Genomic DNA, 21,993 nt, shown 5'->3' with positions numbered 1-21,993 from the left:
AAATACTAACCCACAGCTTTTTTTTCCAGGTACTAACTCAAATTTGGGGTTTTGTCTAGAAAGCTGACTATATTTAAATTTAAAAAAAGATATTTCCTGTGCGTCTACATTCCCTAGGTTTGGCTGGGACGGACCACAGCAACGCCAACATGGAGCGAGAGGCTGCATCTCCCTGTCTAGCTACCTCCAGGAATATGGGAAATCACAGCTTCCCATCTTGCTGTAGAGCAAGGAAGAAGAAATAACCATCCAACTTTGACGTTTCTCTCCCCAAACCAAACTTCCAAACCTTTTGATGTTTGCAAGTTACTGTTACAAACCTGATTTTCAATTTGGTACTGCAGTCTTCTACTGATCACCAAGATGACTCTGTTTCCCTAAATTAATTCAATATGTGAATTAGTAATCCATAAATTAGTTGCACATGGCACTAGAGAGACAATTAAAACACACAGAAGAACAAAGTGTAACTATCTAAAAACCAATGTCCATATATGGTGAATTAATATGACCCAACAGGTTACGTCAGAGTTCTCCTGAAATTCCAAAAGCAGTGTGAACCCCACCAAGATACCCAAGTCCTACTTTTCCTAGAAGGTTTTATCCATGCTATTAATGGGGCTATAAGCCAAGAACATTTTTCTTTTTGTGATTTTTTCCACCTTCCGTCTTTTACAAAGCCAAAGAACTTCTCCCAGCTATGGCAGACAAATTCAGAGAACCTGGCAAAAGCAAAAGGAGTTCTCAATATCCAGTCCTGTGACCGCTCTCTGCAAAGGCTCAATTTTTATTTCCCTGCAGCAGACCATTAAAAGCTACTGAACAAAGAGTTCGGTTTTTTTTTTTCTCAGAATCATCTGGAATTACAAAAGTTGTACTACAAAGATAACAGACAGCTTTCTGATACCTAGTAGAGCCACATATCCTGGTTTATTTAATATACAACAAAAAAACCAGTACTAAACGCACATTTGCACTCATGCAGTGCTTACTTTGGGTTATTCCACCTGATTACAAAAGAACATACTGCATAAACAGTAAGAAGCTACACCACCTTCAATCCTAGCGTTACTATAGAAAAGATTTGAAACACACATAGTATAAAACTTTAAAAGAAAGAATTTTCTCTTTCCAGCCTAAAAAAAAAAAGAAAAAAACAAAAACACTCAAACCAAAAAAACCCCACCACCTTACAATTTCAACACGATGAAGCTCATATATAGATGGTGCACGACCTCAGCACCGGGGAAAGTTATGGAGCGGTTCATCTTGAGTGTGCTCAACAGGCGTGTGCAGGCCAACCAGGGGATCAGACCCAGCCAGCGTGGCTTCAGGAAAGGCAGGTCCTGCTTGACCAACCTGATCTCCTTCTACGACCAGGTGACCTGCCTAGTGGATGAGGGAAAGGCTGTGGATGCTCTCTACCTGGACTTTAGTAAAGCCTTTGACACTGTCTCCCACAGCATTCTCCTAGCGAAGCCAGCAGCTCATGGCTTTGGTGAACTCTTCGCTGGGTAAAAATCTGACTGGATGGCCGAGCCCAGAGAGCTGTGGTGAACGGAGTTAAATCCAGTTGGTGGCCGGTCACAAGCGGTGTTCCCCAGAGCTCAGTTTTGGGGCCAGTTCTGTTTAATATCTTTATCAATGATCTGGACGAAGGGATCGAGTGCACCCGCAGTAAGTTTGCAGGTGACACCAAGTTGGGTGGGAGTGTTGATCTGCTTGAGGGGAGGAAGGCTCTGCAGAGGGACCTGGACAGGCTGGATCGATGGGCCGAGGTCAATTGTATGAGGTTCAACAAGGCCAAGTGCTGAGTCCTGCACCTGGGCCACAGCAACCCCATGCAACGCTACAGGCTTGGGGAGGAGTGGCTGGAAAGCTGCCAGGCAGAAAAGGACCTGGGGGTGTTGGTTGACAGCCAGCTGAATATGAGCCAGCAGCGTGCCCAGGTGGCCAAGAAGGCCAATGGCATCCTGGCTTGTATCAGGAATAGGGTGGCCAGCAGGACTAGGGAAGTGATTGTGCCCCTGTACTCAGCACTGGTGAGGCCGCACCTTGAATGCTGTGTTCAGTTTTGGGCCCCCCACAAGAGGGACATTGAGGGGCTGGAGCGTGTCCAGAGAAGGGCAACGAAGCTGGGGAAGGGTCTGGAGCACAAGGCTGATGGGGAGCAGCTGAGGGACCTGGGGTTGTTCAGCCTGGAGAAAAGGAGGCTGAGGGAGACCTTCTCGCTCTCTACAACTGCCTGAAAGGAGGGGGTAGAGAGGTGGGGGTCGGTCTCTTCTCCCAGGTAACAAGTGATAGGACGAGAGGAAACGGCCTCAAGTTGCGTCAGGAGAGATTTAGATTGGATATTAGGAACAATTTCTTTACAGAAAGGGTGGTCAAGCATTGGAACAGGCTGCCCACAGAGATGGTGGAGTCACCATCCCTGGAGGAGTTCAAAAAACATGTAGATGTGGCACTTTGGGACATGGTTTAGTAGGCATGGAGGTGTTGGGTTGACGGTTGGACTAGATGATCTTAGAGGTCTTTTCCAGCCTTAATGATTCTATGATTCTATGCACGCACACATGCACACGCAGGCACACATGCTCCCACAAGCCCAAACAGTACATGCAGCAATTAATAAACAAGCAAACAAAAACTCCTCAGATTTTCTACAGTATTTGTCCTCAGGCATGACAAGCAATTTGTCTGTGGCCCAGCCACTTCCCAAACCAGCTGTGACCACTGCCTCTCCTGGCCGCCAGCCACATCATTGAACGAGACCATCCATTTCTCAGACTGCCTTCCGTGATATCAAGCTTAAATGCTACTCGGCAATGGCAACCATCAGAGAAAGCCAAAGGCGCACTGGTGCTCAACCTTCCTTCCTAAATTTAGGATAAATGTTTAATTGTCATGATCAGTAGCCATAAGCTATCCTGCCTTTATAATAAATGCCAGAAGTTACATGGTATTGGCATGTATGGTACACACGTGTCCAGCCCCCCCGAAGAAAACTAACCTAAAGCATTCCTTGTAAAGACAACTCAGACACTGAGGGTGGCTTCAAAGATGACAGAATCTATCACCCAACAAAAAGTAGTCTCCTTGAAATAGAAATCATCTTCACTAATTCTTCAAAATCGTAAAACGTATCCCATTGAGGTTGGGAAGAGAAGGAGAGGCTTGCGTCAGAACCACGTATTTTAAATTTTTTTTTAAATATCAGGTTATATAGTCTAATGTGAGCTCCTTTCTACCATTATTTTTTATATATGTGTATGTATGTACTATATGAGCCCCTCTTCTACCATTCTGCATGTAATGGGTGATCTCCTCTTGCACAGCGGTTGATGCACTGATCAGAGAAGTAATCCAACCCATCAGAAACTCCCTTGGTAGTTTACAATGATGGGAAAAGCTAGTTCAGGTTTGATGTCAAAAGTCAAAAACCTGTTGATGATATAACTGATCTAATAACCAACAGTCACTTAAAAGGTGACCGTTTCTCCCCACTACCAGCTGTTCTCCCTGGCTTGTCCTGGGGCAAACCAGGGTCTGCAATGAGGACGTTCAGAAATTGGCAGTTCTCTGACCACAAAAGGAAAGTATTTGTGATATCTGATCTGCATCCTCCAAACCACATCCTAATAGCACGACCAGCCCAAGCCGTCCACAGTTAGCTTGAACGCAGACAGGTTCCCCCATCCACTGCACTATATCGACCCTCAAACACTTGTCTTGTTATAACCAGGACAAGAGGAAGTAGGAGTTGCTTAAAGGGGTTTTGCCATGGTTAAAAAGTATGTATGGAATCACAGGCTCGTGTCAGAGGGAGTCCCACTGAGCACCACTGAGAAGTCAAAGATGGCTTTAGAAACACAGGCCCCAAAACCAGAGAAGACTCAAATATTTCTAGAAGAAATCTCACTTCTGGAAAGCAATACAGTGAAATGTAATGAGAGAAGAAAATCCTTTTGCATTCGCAGCAGCCATTACCTGCAGCACACGTTATTCTTCTTCCATAAAAAGAAATACTCTTGGAACCATTTGCTATTTTCCAGGAGTTTGTATGTGGAATTGAAGAACCATATCAAAGGCTGGTACTTCAAATCATGCCACGGCTGATCATCATACAGTTGAAGAAATGGGTGCTTCTCCCAGAGATATTTTGTACAAACTCAAAAATAACTAGAGAAAAATAACTAGTGAAAAAAAATGCTAGTATGTACAGAGTATGTATACACCTCCCATAGACTTAGTTGTACACACACATACTCAGACACTAAGAATTTAAGATGAGTACATGACCCACTAGGAAGGCTCCGCATGAGAAGTGCTTCTTCTGCATGTTGCTGTTGATGCTGGTGTTTGCATGCAAAAGATGAAAGAGCTTACACACAGCCCTGTTTTCCTATTGTATTTTGTACAGCACACGTTGAAATTTAAGATTAATTAAAACATACGAAACGCAATTATATTTTCACTGAAAAGCAGAGTGGTAAATATAGCTGCTTTCAAGAGACTCTTGCCATGGCTTGCCACTTGAATTCAAAAAGGAGTGGTAATAATTGTTCATGTAGAAAAGCCTCTTGAGACATGAGCAGTACCTGGAGGTATGCGCACAGATGGTTGGTCAAGGCACAAACAGTCTGGAATTTGTCTTGTCTGATGTGCGTTCATTAGTTTAGTTAAATCACATCCGTCTGAAGAGCGATTGAAACCTGAAAGCATTCTTTCTCTGTTTAATTGCGAGCACGGTAGATTAATTTGAAAGCATCCAAACAGACGAGCTTCTTCCTAACAATTTTTTAAAAATACATGCAATTTTAAAAATCTGTTATGACAAAAGAAAACAGATTAGAGGGAATGCATACCTACAAAGCTCGCTGGCATTTTATGAAGAGGTAGTAAAATGCCTGCTGCTTGTTCTCTGTGCCATTTCACAGACAACAAAGCCACCAGGAGCTGCATCCTATCTCCACTAAGCTGAAACACATAAACATCCTCTCAGAACTTAATCACTGTAATTAATCAGTGGGTTTAGTCCCCTCTTGTTTATTTTTATTTTAAGTAACACCACAACTTCAATGTCCATGGTACGTTCCATCTCTGAAGATGGAATTATCAGCAGTATTCAATTCTACAGGGGATCAAGGAAAGTTAATGGTGTTTTTCCCCACATTGGTGTGAGATTAAGGCAGCTATCCAAAAGGTAACGACATGATGATTTTCAGTAGTTTGCATTTATTTAGATCTAAAATTTGACCTCAAGTTTTCAAGACTTGAAACTCCATTACTTTAAAGAACAACAATTTTGCAATGCAACCAGCTGCATACCCCTCATAGGAAAGGTTTGTAATTTAGGAACAGACAAACTATTAAAAAAACGGTCCCTAGCTCAACCTTGGGATGACATGGAATAACCAAATAACTTCAAACACCAGAACCAAAACCAGAACCGAGCATCAGGAATGGGGAGATCAGGTCAAACGGCATCATGCAGGCGTGTCGTTTTTCACAAGGCAAGTACCACTAATCAGCATGTAATAGCTCTGATGAAATACCAGAATAAAGCAAGCTGGTGCACAAAGGAGTCTTTTGCCAAAGGAAAACTTCATGCCATTAGGGGTTTTTTACCCTGGTTTTCTGCAGGGAAATCTTGTGAAAACTTGTGTAGGAAAAGCCAAGCCCACCCACCTCCCACCACCGCGCACGCCCGGGGTGCGCACGTGCCCCAAAGGCAGTCATATTCGAGTGAAACGTAGTGGTGCTAGATTTAAGGGAATAAAATACACCAGAAGTGAAACAGGTCTCCAAAAATGTTGTTAGGCTTATATTCGCTACGGCGGAGCAGAAAGCCACAGGCAGACAAGCTAATCCAATGGCTCCACAGCGTTCTCACTCCTGCAAATAGTATTACAGCAGCAAATTCATCTGCTGCTCAAAATCAATTCTAAAACGTGCAAACACATCACAGTTACAGCCTGCACCGCTGGTGTAAGAGTCAGCTACACAGAGAAAACTTGTATGCAACTCACTCTCACCATTTGGGTTTTTCTGTGCTCTTTCTTCAATCTAAAAATTAAGTTAGTCATTTTTGCTATTTGTATTCCTTTCCTTCTTCCATGTCTTCACACCTTTCTGTCTTCACCCTCCTCCATATTAATCACAACAGATCAAGGGGACTCACAAGGGATATAGTTGCAAAAATAGAGAAGTTTTCAGGCACACAATTCTCGCAGTATTTCATAGCACTTCCTCCAAGCAGCAATAGGCTGAGGTTAACTCTTCTTGCACAACAGTGGCCAATTACTTTTTTTCCCCACGATTTTTTGTATTCTTGTTTCTTTACATTTTTGACTTTTTTTACATTTAAAAAACGTCTAATTATAAAATGTGCTCTGGCACAATTTGCTTTAAATAGCAACTCCTTTAAAGTTTGGGTTTTTTTATTAAAGGGGAATTAATTTATGCAATTCTAAAAATACAAGCAGTAATCACATTTCCAAGTAATTTGTTCCTGCTTGTCCACCCTCACAGAAACATTTGAGTAGGAGTTCTGGGTGCTGATCACTTGACAGCTGTACAATCCACTACCAACTGCACTCAGCATCTCTGTGCTCTTCTAGAAGACCACAAGCCACATCAAACAGGACGGGCACGAAGCGGGACCTTTCTGTTGGGCTGGCATCCTCCTCTCCACCGGTCAGCAGGAGAAGACAGAGCTCTTCCAGCTGCGGTCCCCCCACGTGCCGGGGCGAGGAGCGGAGGATGGCAGTGCCCCGGCAGCTCTCCATCCCACAGCACAAACCGGTCCCCTAATGGCAAAGGGCCATTTTGTGCAACAGAGACAACGCTGCATGTTTCCTAATTAAATGATAATCCTTTCCAGGTTCTCTGCACTCTGTATTGCCACTGACAAAAGCAATTTGTAAATGAAATTCACAACGTCACAAAAGATATTCAGTAAGCTTAAACACTGTTTCAAGCAAATACCAAGTTATTCCAACTATTTGCTTGAGGAAGAACAAGCCCCTTCAGTCCAGACCTACACCCGTCTACAATGTGGGCCCCGATCCTGCAGACATTTGCACTCAGGTACATCTTTATGCACTCTTAATAGTTTTATTAGTGGTGTACTTAAGTACTGAACTCCCCCGGATCAGGGCTGTGACCACGTGCACATGCCCAGGGACACAGGCAAAACCTCTACACAAAGTTCTTGCACAAAGGTGCAAGTCAGGTAAGGCATATGCTTCACCTGTTTGCTTTCTTCCTCCATTTAATAGCCAAAGTATTAATCACTGTTAGAGGTTGATAAGCATAGCATTTGGCGATAAATACCCTCGCCTTCAACTCTGCTCTCTCAAATAATAATCTGTCTGCAATAATATCGCAAAGACTTTGGTTATCTCTGAGTTCTTGTGCAGTGGAGAATCTACTGAAATCAATGGGGTGGGGTTTTTTTTTTTTACCACTAATTAAACTACAAAGAAGAAGAAAGGATATCTATCACATCAATCTGCAGTGCTTGAAAAGCACACATACCAAATTCCATTTACAACAGGGTTTCAGCACACCTTTGTGCAAGGCAAACTTTTTTATTGTCGCCATTCACCGCTAACCTGACTCCGGGCTGACGCTGCGCTGACAAAGCGGCTCATTGTGTTATTGTGGGAAACCGCTTCGGAGAGATCTCCCATTCAGCCCTGGGATTCAAGAACAGGCATTCACATGGAGCGGCCGCTGCAAGGGAGCACCTCTGGATGGCTGCCGGAGCAGTTTCTCTTGTAGAAGGAAAGTTGAACCCATTATCATCATCATGCTCACAGGATCTAAGCGCCTAAACTGCATGACTAACAAAAAAACCAACTCAAAACCTACCACCCAAACCCCATCACTCTAGAACTCTTCAGCATCAGGAGAAAAAGTTAAAGTTTTGTTTCACCATCCCTCACTTTCACAGAACATAAAATAAAATTGGCAAGAGTTCTTTTACTTTGCTGAACTGCTTCGTGAAAATGAAGATAGTATGCTACCTAAGAAGGTTTCTCTTCGTTTGAGATAGACAGAAATTTATATTAAAAAAAAAAAAAAACCAACCAAACAAAAAGCCATACACCAGCCCAAAACCCACAAACAAAAAAGAAACCACACACACAAAATCATCAAATCATTGTTCCATTTTCGATTGCGTAATTTTGGTATCCAGCACCTTACAGGAAAGAAGCCTCTCCTACTCCAGGTATCTGATTTTTATCTCCAGTGATAATAAAGCAGCAAGGAATCAAAACCACCGAATCTTTAAATGCAGAGTACCAAAGGGTTTTGTTTGCTTTGAGGCAGGAAGACATAGGGTTTCTATTTATCTAGACAGAAAATGCTGAATCTCCATCATGCTGAGTACGCCAACCGATGCAGCTATAAAGCTCAAGTTATCTATTAAATGGTTTAAAAGGGAAAACCTTTGGGTTTTGTTACCTGTCTGAAATGGGGCACAGTTTGTAACACAGACTGGAGGAGAAATGAAGTTCTGTTGATACAGCAGGAGACAGTCCACTGGGGTTACCAGCACTCAGATTGTCCACAGCCAATTTAATTCTGAATCCTCACCCTTCTAAGTTAATTCCTCCTCTCTGCCAATTCATTCAGGCAATGGAAGGGTGAAAGTTGTTCTCAGTAAAAATAAATTGGTATTGTTCTTTGACAATAAGCAACACAGTGAAGTACTGGACAACTTCTATTATGAATTGGGAAACAAACATCACTTAAAAAAAAATTACACCAAGCCCAGCAGTGTTGGTTGAAAGGCAGCCACGTGGGATGGGGCCAGGGAGACAGATGCCCTCCCCTTCGCCTGCCCTGGGTGCAGTCAAAAGGCAACAGCCCCAATCCTATAACTCCTAGTTACAGGAGTTACTCATTACTAAGTTGTAAATCTTTGTTAATTAAAATTTCCTAATCTTTCACCTATTGACTTTGATACTACAGCTTTCAGTGTTAGTAGAACATGAAGAGGTAATAGCAGTACTGAAAGGTTATCATCACACCTTACACTAATTATTTTTCACATAATGAAAAATTTCTGAAGATTGATGAAAATTCTCCTAAATCCTAGACCAAGCAGCGCACACCTTCCAGTTCACAGCACATTGCTAGCCAGGCTCCTTTGGGAATAACCCCTGAAAGAATGAATCGAAAGGCAACCTAGGCAACCTATCGTTTCTGGTTCTTTGGGTTTTCTTAATTACAAAATATCCTACCCTGCTGCTTTTAGCTCCAAAACAAGAGAAAACATTACGGCAGCTTGCTGTTACTGTGAGCTTTGGCTGAAAGGTAGGAAAATGGAGGGGGAAAAAAAAAAAAAGAGGAGGAAATGAAGCAAGAAAACAGTGTGTTCTTACACTAGGTCTGCAGATGGATACCCAGAGTTTCTTGTTTCTTAAAAAACTTGGAGGACATAACTGTGACCATCCAAGCCTACACAGACTCCATTTTGGATAGAACAGTTAGCATTAACCTGCAGGCTCCCATTAAAAGTGGATCTTGAGAAGGCAGCTCAGGGGCTTTATGAGACGCAGCTGGACACCCATGCCTGCAGAGCGACCCGGGAACACCGCTGCTTGTTGGAGACAAGGCGTCATGCACTAGGAAGCTCACACAACTCTGGAGAAACTAAAATTTTAAAGGTAAAGAATAATTAAGGGGCTTCAAAGACAGCAAGGGAAAGTTCTTTTGGGAGATTCAAGACAATACAAGGCAATAATAAGAACCAGAAGTTGAGCTAGGTAAAGGTAAATTTCTCCACAGTCAAACTGCAATAATTTTTTAATGCAAACTTATTATTTAATCAAAAAGGGAACGGTCATGCTTCGTTGTGTTTCCCTATTAATACAACCACACACAGCTCCAATGAAGTCAATTAAACCCTTGAAACTAAAGTTAGCTTTCTGCATCCTTTAAATGACACAATTCTAGTCAAGCAAAAAACTTAAACAGACAAGCAGCAGAAAGCAAACCAACTTTCAAGCTTCATGCAACATACAACTCCAGTTTCATTTTCCCTCATTACACTTGGGGAAATTCATTTCCATAGCTGCATACCAAACTTCACAGGTGCAAGAGTCTAGAGTAAATATTCAAATAAACTTAAGAAATCACAAAAAGGAAGAAGCTGTACTCCATAGAGGTGAACCACGAGAAGGTTGGTTGTCATCATCTTACTGAACATCTATCGGTTTTTGATCAAGAGAACAAAAGTTCCTGATTTAATGAGACAAATGCACTTTTGTTTCTGCTCGGTGAGATACCTGAGTACATCCCTCCCTCTCCCTGCCTCCGTACAGCATCCCCAGCCCCGCGGACGCAATGCACTATTCCAGCAAAACAGCAGGGAACCGTAAACTTCCTGGCCCGCCTGTTGCCGAAAGCATACTGCTGTCAAACCCCACGCTGAGAGCCCTTGCAGCCCGAAACACTACCAAAAGTTATTTAGTCTGTGTTTGTCCCAGGAGCGTTTCACACCACCTCTACCGACATCGTGGCCGAGACGCACCAGGACGCGTCCTGCACGGGCTGGGTGAAGGCACGTGGAAGCCAACACAGGCGTGCAGCGGGATGGCCCCTCTTCCCCGGGCACCCCCGGAGCCATGCCGCTGGAAGCCAGTACCACAGACCCCATCCCAAACGCCTCTCTCCTTTCTCTGCGCCACCGATTTCCAGAAGGCAAACTTCATTGGTTTCCCAGGTTGGCATAGACAACCTGCTTGCTACTTACAAACATGGGGTAGATCCATTGTACAAGCCTCAGAATAACTAGCTTTAAGTATACAAAAATAAAATCGTTGGTAACAAAGCAGAGTTCATCTTTGGGTCCTTTTAAACAAAATCATTTTGACTTTTATGATGGCTCATGCTTATCCACCCAGTGATAAATCTCTAGCAACAACCATTCACAACGCTTCAGTTTTCTGGAAAGAAGCATTAAAAAAAAAAAACAAAAAAAACAACCCACAATAAAACACGAACCCACATTATCCCAAAAATATTTCTTTTGTAATTCTAGCTGGAATTCAAAAATTAAAGTATTTGGGAAAGGCAGAGGAAAAACTAGCTTTGCATCTTAAAAAGATGCAAACCTGAATCTCAAGAAATGGACTTGGTTTGCATATGGGGTGGGGAAAGTGACCTTCAAAAAGGTAAGTGGTTTTGGAGGGCTGGGGAGAAGGTACAAATACTACAGAATTCCCAGAATTCCAATAAACAGATGAGAACAAAATGTGCAAGTCACACAAATATAAGAAACCCCCCCTCAAAACTCTAGTTGGATGTATCCAAACTAGAAAAAGAGACTGAACCTACAAAAAGGCTAATTCTTTAAGAGTCCGTTTGCTACAGTATCTTGCATAAATATAAACCACTTCTTCACCACCATGTGTTCTGACAGTCGTCAGTATTCAGCTTATCCTGGACATGCACCTCACCTTGCTTATTGCAAGAGAAATTCACACAAACCGTGACGGAGCAAAGAATGTTACACTACGTTTATGTCCTTTTAGAATTAACTCCGCATCCAATTTATATAAATAAATTTTAAAAATTAAAATGGGGGTTGACAGCATCTTATCTTTGACAGCGGAAGCAGAAACTTTGGAATATCAGCAAAACCAGGAGTTAGTCTGCAGAGTTATGCAGACAGTCTGACGGCATTAGCGCAGGAGCAAGCGTTCCCAGTGAAATTTAGTTGCGCTCAATTTTACCTGAATGATATAACTGACATGACCCAACAAGATTTTATTCCACCGCTTTAACACCCAGGAGACCGCTATCGAGGCACACTTAGTTTGTGTGAATAAGCTGGAACACCCAGGCACTATCACCGCAAGTACGGCACAATCTTGATTCTTTAATATTTACGTTCTGACCCAGTTCAATCACATTTTGGCAGTGGACCGCAGAGCAGAGCCCATGCGGATACCTCCCTTAACAATACGGTACACAGTTAATCAGTGACAAAAGCCTACCCGTTAACCCCAGTTGTTCTTCCAGCAAAAAGCTTCACAGGTCTCAGGGATTCAAGTGGGTTGCATTTGTTCCCTAATTTCTAGAGGGAGGGTACATATTTTTCCATCATTTGACATGCTAACATCTGGTTTAAAAAAATAAGTAAAACTAACTGATATTATTCTCTACCTACACCATAGCATATTCCTCTTGGGGCAGGGGAGGAAGATGACATGTCCATGCAACCATTTTAATAAAGACTCTCAATAGTAATGGACCCATGTAGTAAAAAGCATTCCCGCTCTCTCTCATGTGAGCATATTCCTCCTCCCACTTCTCTCTCTAGTCCCTAATTGTAACTCCGGGATGGTACAGAAACATAGCCTGGGTGTTCAGAGTTGTTTTAACCCGCTGATGGGTACGTAAGCAATGGAGCTTGCTGCAGGGAAACCCCCCAATACCAAACCACTGTTCAGCATCTCATGCTCTTCCTGATGCTCACTAAGGAAAATACCTCATCCTTAATGAATTCTGACTAATTTTTTCCATTGCCCCAGATGAAACTTCAACCATAAGATTTTTCTCTAACCTTGTTCTGTGTTCCTAGGCATTGCTGCATCAAGCCCTGTTCCGAATAATCTAAATCACAGCTTGCTGGGCATACCTCCTCACCATCCCATAGGTGCCCAAGATACCTTACACTTCATAAAGCAACTGCTTAGAGCACAACATACATAAATGAGTGCTACAGCTCTACACCAAGAATCATTGCCCATCACAGTTTTAAATACTCAGAAATTAGTACTATGAAATTCAGCACCATTACAAGTCACTTCGCCCTCAGTGTCTTCTCTTTTCCAGGAAGAGCAGAACAAGATTTATTATTATTTCCATCAGAAGCTCAACCTGCTACAACTTTTGTCTTTAAATTTGTAGCTGAAGAGACGGTGGACGCTCTGATTTTCCTCCTTCTCATCCGTATACACTAGCAGTGCAGAAATCTCAGAAGAGTACTTGGTCAGAAGTAATGAATGAGATATTCATTCTCACCTAAATTGAGCAGACTGTAATATGTTTATTATTAAGAACACACTGAGGTACATTAGTCTTGAAGGCTTTCCTTGAACACTTCTTGATTTAATTAAATTAAGGTAAGTCACTTTGTTACTAGTAATTTCCTTCTTGTGACAAACATGAGTGGGTTGAGTCTCCTACCTGTTAAATACGGAGAAAGTACTTATGCTAATAATAAACAAAGAGAAAGCAGCAGTACAATCACTGACTGCAGCCTGCTTATAGCATGAATGCTGAAGCATCATTGGGTTCTAAGAGGATTAAGAATTCCTGAAGATTAACAGAAAACTCATCAAAAATGCAGAAACGTGGTGGTATCTAGCAGCAGAGCTACTTAGCTGGTAAACCGACAGAATTTTTAGACCAGCTAACAGACTGGAAACCCGCTGTCAGAAGTCACTCTTCCCTCTCTAGGAAGGATCACTATGGCAAAAACATTATTTAGTGCAGTTTAGCATTATATACCAGTGCTGTCAGATCTATAACTGATACTATAACAGAGATCTACATTTGTCATCAAGTTACTTAGCCGCTGGGAAACCAGTAATGTAGAACTAAAGCAAGTGAGCTCCCTATCCCAAATATAAATAGGTATGGCAGACAAAAGGATAAAGTCTTTATTTTAGGCTTTATGTTAAATTTAGCATAACACATAGTCAAACACAAGGTAGAGGTCTCAAAGATTTTTTTTTAAACCCTATCCAAAAAACCCAATCAGTGGTGAGAAGATCTAAAGATGTAGAACAGGTGCATAAAATTCACTGCTGAATCCAAACTTTAGCATTTAAAGGCATGCCAGTGGCCCCAAAAACAAGACCAAAGAGGTGGGTTCTGTTCAGTACAACAGTGTCAGGCCACTGCTCATCGGTACAATTAATCTGATAACTACTTTTACAGCTTCCCTTGGCAGCTTTACCTCCTGGGGTCTACATTCAGGGTCTTACTCTCCCCATATCTAATCACAGAGGTTTGAGATCATCACCTCAGTCATGAGATATGTACGTACACACACATATGTACATGTTCATCTACATAATGGGTATAATTACCTTCATTTATCTTAAGATCCTTAGAATGCTTAAACCATGTTCAGAAATAAGTGAGTTCAAAGACTATAAAGCAAAATGGTAGAGAAAAATCTCAATTTCTCCCTCTCATTTTCCTGGATTTAATCCGCTACAAAACCCTGTAGGCTGACAGTGCGTCCTTCAGTCTTACAGCACAGCATGCCTGTATCCCAAAGCCTTACACACAGGCGCTTCAAGACAGCGGTGTACTGGGGAGTGCAGCTCCTGCCACTGGCACATACCAAAGATTCCAGATCATTTTTGCACCACGACTAAAATGTTCTCATCAACTTGGATTTCTGTTATAACATGTTACTCCAGCCTCAAAAAGTGCAATCTCAGCGTGGTAAGTTCAGTGTTGTTTTAGGAAGCCTTCTCTTGGGTGCCGGGGATGCAGAGAAAATGGGTTAAGAAGTTTAACACACACCATAATCCTCATATTTCCAAAAACAAAGTCCGGCTATAAACCCTAAGAACGCCACACACCTATCTAATTTTTTTCTGTTTTTATTAGCACAGGGAAGATAGGAACAGGGGTACTTCATTAATGCCTCGCCTCTTCGTTACACTGCCTTCTTTCTGTAAATTTTACTAAATTGCTAAATATCTGTTGGTAACTTTGAGATATGTCTACAGGCAAATGAATCCTTTATGAAAATACTTGTTGCTAGAAACACACACACGCAAAAAAAAAAAAAAAAAAAACAAAAGGAAAAATTATGGTAAACAATAAATTCTCATTGTATTTAATAGCTGTAGGTCTTTGTTAGAAACAGCTATCCCAGAATACGCAGCCACATTCATGAGATCGAGTGAATTCTATCTGAAGTTTACAGAAGGAAGCAAATACAAACAGTCTTACAAAGGTATTTTCATAGCAGGAAGCTACAGGCCCTTACTTCTCTGCTGCTCCGGCGGCTGCTGACCCAGCCGCGCTGCAAGCGAACCCCGCAGTCAATGGGGAGCAGGCAGCAGCAATGCTAAGTACGCTTTACTTTCACTACGGGATTAAACAGATCACAAATCACCAATTAAATCCTGCTTTATGATTTAGGCTTTAATTCATTACGAACGCAAAGGCAAAACATGCAACAGAGCCTGGTGGAAGTCAGTCTTGGAGTGCTTTGCTCTGGCTATCCCCGTCCTGAGGCTCAGGCCTCCTTGGAAGTAAACGTCTTTTTAATCATGATGTTCAAAAGTCTTTTTTCAAGAATCTAATGGTTAATTGCTGTACATTGTTGACAGTGATAAATACAAATCACTGAATATTCAACGTGCAGTTGCATTTCAATGTGCAGTTCAACGTGCACTGGTGATTTTCCACTACATAAGGGGTATGTACTTTTTCTGTTCTCCAAAGCCTTCCTACTTCTTCACTTAAAATCGGAAAACTAGAAACTTCTCATCTTCTGCAATGTGCACATTTCCCTCCCCCACTTCCATTTTGTGGATTTTCTGCCAACAATATTGTTGAAAAATAAACTCTTGTGGACAGGAAATATCCTGCGCAAAGGATATCCAGCTTTATGATACTTAAAATATTGCGCATTCCTCCTTATCTGTCATTGCGCAGGCCGGTTGTCGGCGTGCGAGCGGGTGTGCAATGCCTTCGGGCGGGCGGGAAGGGCCCCGCACGTCCCCCCGCGGTGGCTGCAGCCTCACACCTTCGGATAAACCAGCTCCTTCAGATTTCCTTAAGATTTCCCTTTTCTCTGTACTCAACCCCAGCCGTCACACTGCGGCCCAAAGAGAAGAGACGCGACGCAGCTTTCCAAGCAATGCTGGCTATCGAGAGCACGTCCTCCCCGACCTCTCCTGATAAGGTGCTTTAAATCACACCCACAACCCTCATCTTAATGGCCTAATCTGATGTAGGTGGCTTGGCCTTTCAAGCGATCCCTTCGTTTAATTTCCTCAACAACTGCACTCCACAAAAGCAAACATCCTGTCCCGTTTCCAGAGCCAGATCCTAGTTGCGGCAGGCAGCTGCCAGCAGCATGGGCAGGAGGGGAGCGGGGACAAGCAGCACGGCTCCAGCCCATGCCGGCCACCCTCGTTACGGAGCCGGTTCATTCACTGGAATGCACCAAAAGTTATGGTGACGGACACGTGGTTGTAAAGGAAAGCTTGACTGGTCTTCAAGCAGCTTGCAGAGTGATGGTGCTGCAGCCCCTGGTGCCTAATCCACCCCTAAGTTGGGCTCCCCGTGCAGCCAACCAGTAGCCAAACAAACGTGTTCATAATTGGGCTTTTGGGGGGTAACAGTCACTGTACAGAAATCTTAAGCTTTTAATGAAGTCACCTAAATTATATAGTGTAGATATTGGGGGATAGTCATGTTATAACTTACTATGCAACTCTCCCCTGCTTGACCAGCTTCAAGCCCCATGAAACGATATCCAAGTCAATGATTCACGTCTAACATTTTCTCAGTAGCCAGTAGCTTACGTTTCTTAACCAAAAGCAGACAAATCTTAAAAGTCACTCGTATGAAACTCAGGATTCAATCCCCTTAAGGCACCCTGACACTTCAGTAGCTCGCTGTCTCCTCCTATGAGGAGGACAGCCAATATCCAAAGCTAAATGCAGAGGAGCGGTTGAGGTAAAGCCAAGGCTGCCATCTCTGGAATGAGGGCAGCTGTTCAACGAAAGAAAGAAAGCATTTCAAGAAAGAAAAGCAAAAATTCTGACAGCACAAAATTGCAGCCATGACACTTAGATCTTTTTAAAATACATTTCTCTACAGGTTTCTAGGTGCCATTTATTACTCTTCTAAAACAGGCATCCAAATCTAGCCTCAGTAATAAATAGTACCTCCACTTTACATCTTTGCTAGTCTCTATTTAAATATCTCTTTTCTTTATCAGAACTCCAAATCACTGTGGTTTCACTGGAAACAACAGAGAGGTAATGCTTCATTTGCAGAAGACTTCAAAAAACAGCAGCTACCATTTTTAGTACCCCATAAACGATCACACTTTTCAGAGTGTTTTAATACAGCCTTAGCCAAAGGATATTCTCACTTCAGTCAATCATATTTGCAACATCTGACAAGCTTATGGCTACAGAAGACCCATTACAAGGTAAGGTCCCCATACACTGACCCTTGTGTCCCGACAGCACGTATACATTAACGCACTCTCCCAACCCTGGCTGATTTAATGCTGAACTCAACACCCAATGACCACCACAACATCCAGGGCCCTTGCCTGCTAGGTACCTTGACACAACCCTTAACACAAGCTCACATGTAAGTACAGTAGAGGGGATTTTATTAATACAGTCCAAATATAAACATACAGATACCGTTGTAAACAGCTACATAGGATCGAAGAGAGAAATCACCACTTTCACAAGAGAAACCTCCTGCACCTCCTCTCGTGGCAGAGCACCCCTAAAGATATTTACTCAACTATGGCCACAGATCCAGCTTTTATAAAAGTAAGTACTCCCTTTGAAAAACAGCTGTACAAAAAGAAGTATGTATCTTGTCCGAACACCAGATGCTTGGACACACTCAGGCTCAGTCAGCACTGCAGCAACAAAAGTAAAATGATAGTGTTTTTTCTCATTTCTGTTGGCTTCACCTTGTTAGCTGGCAAAGGTTAGGTCCTACTCGGTGCCTCACATCGATAACTTATGTTCAAACCAAAATCCAAACACACTACATCTTGACCTGCTCACAAATCAGAGCAAGCATTTCATAATGAACTCACATTTATTCCAGAGCATTCAATGCCTGGGGGAAACTTGCTTCTAGAAATACTGCACTCAAATATTTTATAGCCACAGCATTATTTCCTTGACATTCAATAGCCACAATCATGATTTACTCAAATCAGGAACAGAGAGCATCACAACTGCCCACTCACCTCATGACAGCTCCTAGATGAAGCCCACTGGTTTCCAGGCATAAGTCACACCACTGGATTACACGATACCTTTGGGTCTCCACTCCTTCGAGATCACCCTGCTATCCCACCACCAAGCCTCCAAAGCCACTGAACTAGTGGTTCTGCACATTTAAAAGCTGAGATCAAGCCGTTTCCAAGGGTGAGTACCTACATTAGACATTGCCAACAAGCTTTGACTAGACTGCAGGAGCGAGGAAGAGAATCTGGAGAGCGCAGCGCCTGCTCTGACACATGTGCCCACAGGGCATGGAGAGAAGAGAGCCAGCAATGTAAGCAGAGAAGTCTTTGTCCTTAGGTGACACTGAGGCAATCTACACATGCCAAGATTGTTGTGCAATTAGTATGTTCTTAATTTTGTACCCTTAGAGAAGTAAGTGAGTGTACTTAATCGACTGAAAATAGAATAATGCAAAATAAAGGAACCCAAGTAACTGATTAGTTAAAAGATGTCAAATGGAAGCAAAATGAAGTGTCTAATTACACACCATCAGTTCAAGCGTACAACACAATACAGACCTATAAAAAACCATGCCACTTCCTAATTTAATCTAAACAATCCAACTAAACACCACTGCTGAGTAATACTGAAGAGGAAAAAAGTTAAGAAACTAACACAATGGTTAAAATCTTTCTGGTGAGGTTCAAGGAGATCTTTTCAGTCCACTGAAGTTAATTGACAAAGTTGAACCAAATTCACAATATTCAAGGCTTCATCCAAGACAATTTTATGCAACAAAATTCATTTAAAGACATGACATATAAAAAAAAAAAATATATATATATATATATATATAAAAGGTTTTTGAGTTCTCCTCCAATATTCATATAAATTGTATACTCTCCTGTAACCTCAGCTTTTATTCTCAAAGCAGCATCTCAAATCTCCAAAATCATTAAGCCTACTGAGAAACTGGTGTGGACAGGTATGAATTCATCAGGGGTAAATTTCTTCAAAAACCTCCATCCCCATTATCGCATTTCTTTGTCCCTCAAACAGTTCTCCAACGTTATTGGCTGACATTATCTGTCATGAATGTACAATCTAAACGAAAGCCAGTGAAGCTTATCAGATCACTGACAGTGTCATTTTAACCGCTTAAAAACTTAACAGTTTTAGGGACATCTTGAAAACAATGAAGCTATGCTGATGTGCATCAGAGAAAAGGCTACCTATATGCTTGTCAAATTCCCGTTTTTATTCTAACCTGAATAATCTCTATGGAAGATAAGCATCAGTAGGAAGGTGAGGGAAAGGGAAAAGACAATGGAGCATTTCAGAGGATATAATGTCCCCTCAGACGTTTTTCCAAATTCATTTTCATAGAACCTAAGTGCCAAATATAATGGACGTTTCTGATGTCCATTTCTGACAAGTTGATTTTGTTTGTTTGCTTTTTAATTCTAAGTTACCATCACTACTTCAGTAACAAAAATGCAGCATCCAAAATCTGTGTGTCCTGGAAACAGCAGCAGTACATTTTGCAGAGGAATGTTGTTGTAGCATTTGCAAATATTGTCAAAATATGTTTTTCCTTATAAAATCAAACCAATTGTTAGGAAAAATAAGGCTTTTTCAGTACAGAATATCTAGCGTAGTAAAATTCAGTCTTTGAGTAGGAGAGCATAAACCTAATTGAAGCAGGTGGGATCAGGGCTCCTTTTCATTAGGAGTAAAATAGATTCAATGTTGGAGTATTTGCCAAAGTATTAACAGTGGTTTCATGAAAATAGTAAAGGTTAAAAGATGGAGTTTTTTGAGTTGTTTTGTCTTAAGTACAATTACTTGCAATTCAAAAAGATTTTCAGGAAGACTTTAGAGAACCATTTTTAGAAATAATCAAGAAACCTTAAGCTGCAAGTTCCCATCAAGCCACATTAGCAGTCCTCTAAAAAACAGAATTAACCAAAAAGATGCTTGGAATTCTTTCTGCATTACACAGACCTTCCCATTCCGCGTCCGGCATCCCAGCTCGCTCTCTCTCATGCCTACATTTAAATAATTCAACCCACCCTTCGGCAAGACAAAGCCTACTGTTGAAACCAAGTCTCCAATGATGCAAGTGAAGAACAGGGAGTGCAAACGTAGCCATAGTGTAGGTGAACCTACGTAAACTCAGCTGAAGTCAATTAAGTTTAGCCCATCGCTTTAAGGGCAGACCTCTATATATATAATCACACACACGTATAGGGAAACATGACCTAAGGGCTACATTCTTGGGTGGAAAAAACAGACTTAATTAAGTGTTGCTCCCTATCTCAGTATGCTTCCTTTTGGATGCATCCTAGTAGCTGAGATTTCCAACCAGGATATTACTAAAAGGAGAGGCTGTTAATAATCTAATAGCTCTGTATACCACCTGGAATCCAACACACAATATAGGTATCTCTGGTATAGATAGCTTTCTGTTATTCATTCATACCTCAGTATTTCAGCATTAGTTCTGCTTGCACTTCAAAGCTCGCTATTCCTCCCCCCGTAAGGACAAAGTCAAAGATCCGCGGGCAAGCACTTCAAGTCAAACGCACCCTTCACTGTTTCAGGCTTTAACATAAGCAGATTACAACTCAGCTGTATTCTGTGTGAACTTTCGTTTATCTCTTACCAATGCTAATTATCCTTGACAAAAGACAGACTTTAATTAACAAGCAATGACCAACCTTTATCTATAAACTCTTCCTTCCCATAGAAGTTCTGACTCTAAGCAGCTATTAAATACCAAATTTTAGCAGTGAATCATTAGGAGATATTCTTACCACGCAGAGTTAATGTGGAATTCAACCAACGCAGGAGAGACAAGGCAGGTCCTGGGGGCTGCCAGGGACGCCCTGTCCGCAGGAGAAGCCCAGGTGCACCTCTGCCCGCAGGAGAGCCTTTCTACCGAGCCCGGATATTTGTGCTCTTGCAGCACACGCTGTTCCAGGAAGGCGAGGTGGCTGCTATTCAGTGCAACGCGCTTCGCCGTGAGTAAATATAAAGACAGACAAGATCTCCGCCTCGAGCTGTTCGGAAGAGAAAGGGAAGATCTTTCCCGACGGCCTTTCGTACAGAGGGCGTGAAAGCCCGTCTCTTCAAATAAGAGAAACAAAGAGCAGAGACAGTTTCAAAGGAGGAAGAAATTGAGGTATTGGGACAGGTAGCTAAAATGAACACTGAAGGAGAACAAGTAATTTAAATCAAAACCAGGTAGTCGAGCTGTTCTTTTAAGCAGCACGTCACTTGCTAAGGTGTACTACAGGAACCTTTAAGAGAAAGCTGCCCCATACGTGCACGGCAGAGCACTGAGGAGACCAGGAGATTTTACCTGAAACACTTTTGCACTTACCTTCTCTTAACCCTTTTCCTTTAGGGTGGGAGGTGGTGGTTAGGGGACGAGACTGGCAGACAGGCAGAATGATCACCGACGCTTTGATTTCAAACAACACAAGTACTAAAAGACTAAAGCCAAAGTAAAATACACCACCTCTCCATTTAAACAAGGATGTTTCCCCCTTGCACCGAACCTCAGCAGGAACACCCCTGCCCGCGGGGGGAAGGTGCTGCCGCAGCCGGGGAGGCGGCGTGGGACCAGGAAGCCGTGCCCCGCTCCAGTACGTGGCCAGCGCAGGAGGAGGGATCACACGCCATCGTTGGCTTGGCTCGAAAGCCACAGCTGGGTTGCTTGAGTGTAGGTTCAGGAAAGGCTGAAGCAAGCCCGATGCCAGGCCAGCACCAGCAAAGCCACACCGGACCCCCCGCTTGCCCCTCTGCCTGCGCCGGACGGCACTCGCCCAGCGGCAAGGCAAGTCAGATCTAAGGTTAACTTCCAGATCAACCCAGGGGTCTAACTCATTGAGTAAAACAAGAGAAGAGATAGGAATAAAGCGAGCTGGAGGCAGGACTGACCTTTCTGTAGCAGCACTAACAGAGCTGTGTAATCAGGCCACGAACTTGCACTTTGATGTAC

General features: G+C 42.5%; 1 protein-coding gene across 4 annotated transcripts in view; it reads right to left on the bottom strand.

Annotated features, from left to right (window-relative positions):
• The window catches only part of FNDC3B (fibronectin type III domain containing 3B), a 215,611-nt gene that overhangs the window by 177,174 nt on the left and 16,444 nt on the right, over positions 1-21,993 (bottom strand). The window contains exon 1 of one of the 4 annotated variants that reach the window (XM_075506881.1): positions 20,804-20,819. The exons of the other annotated variants lie outside the window; for them this stretch is intronic. The gene's annotated coding sequence lies outside the window, so the exon portion shown is untranslated. Of the gene's footprint in view, positions 1-20,803; positions 20,820-21,993 lie in introns of those variants that run through there. 4 annotated transcript variants of the gene reach the window in all.

Source organism: Mycteria americana, chromosome 7 (genome assembly GCF_035582795.1).
Source record: "Mycteria americana isolate JAX WOST 10 ecotype Jacksonville Zoo and Gardens chromosome 7, USCA_MyAme_1.0, whole genome shotgun sequence".
NCBI lineage: Eukaryota > Metazoa > Chordata > Aves > Ciconiiformes > Ciconiidae > Mycteria > Mycteria americana.
The sequence above is the reverse complement of the archived record's forward strand: the minus strand, read 5'-3'. Positions and strand labels throughout refer to the sequence as shown.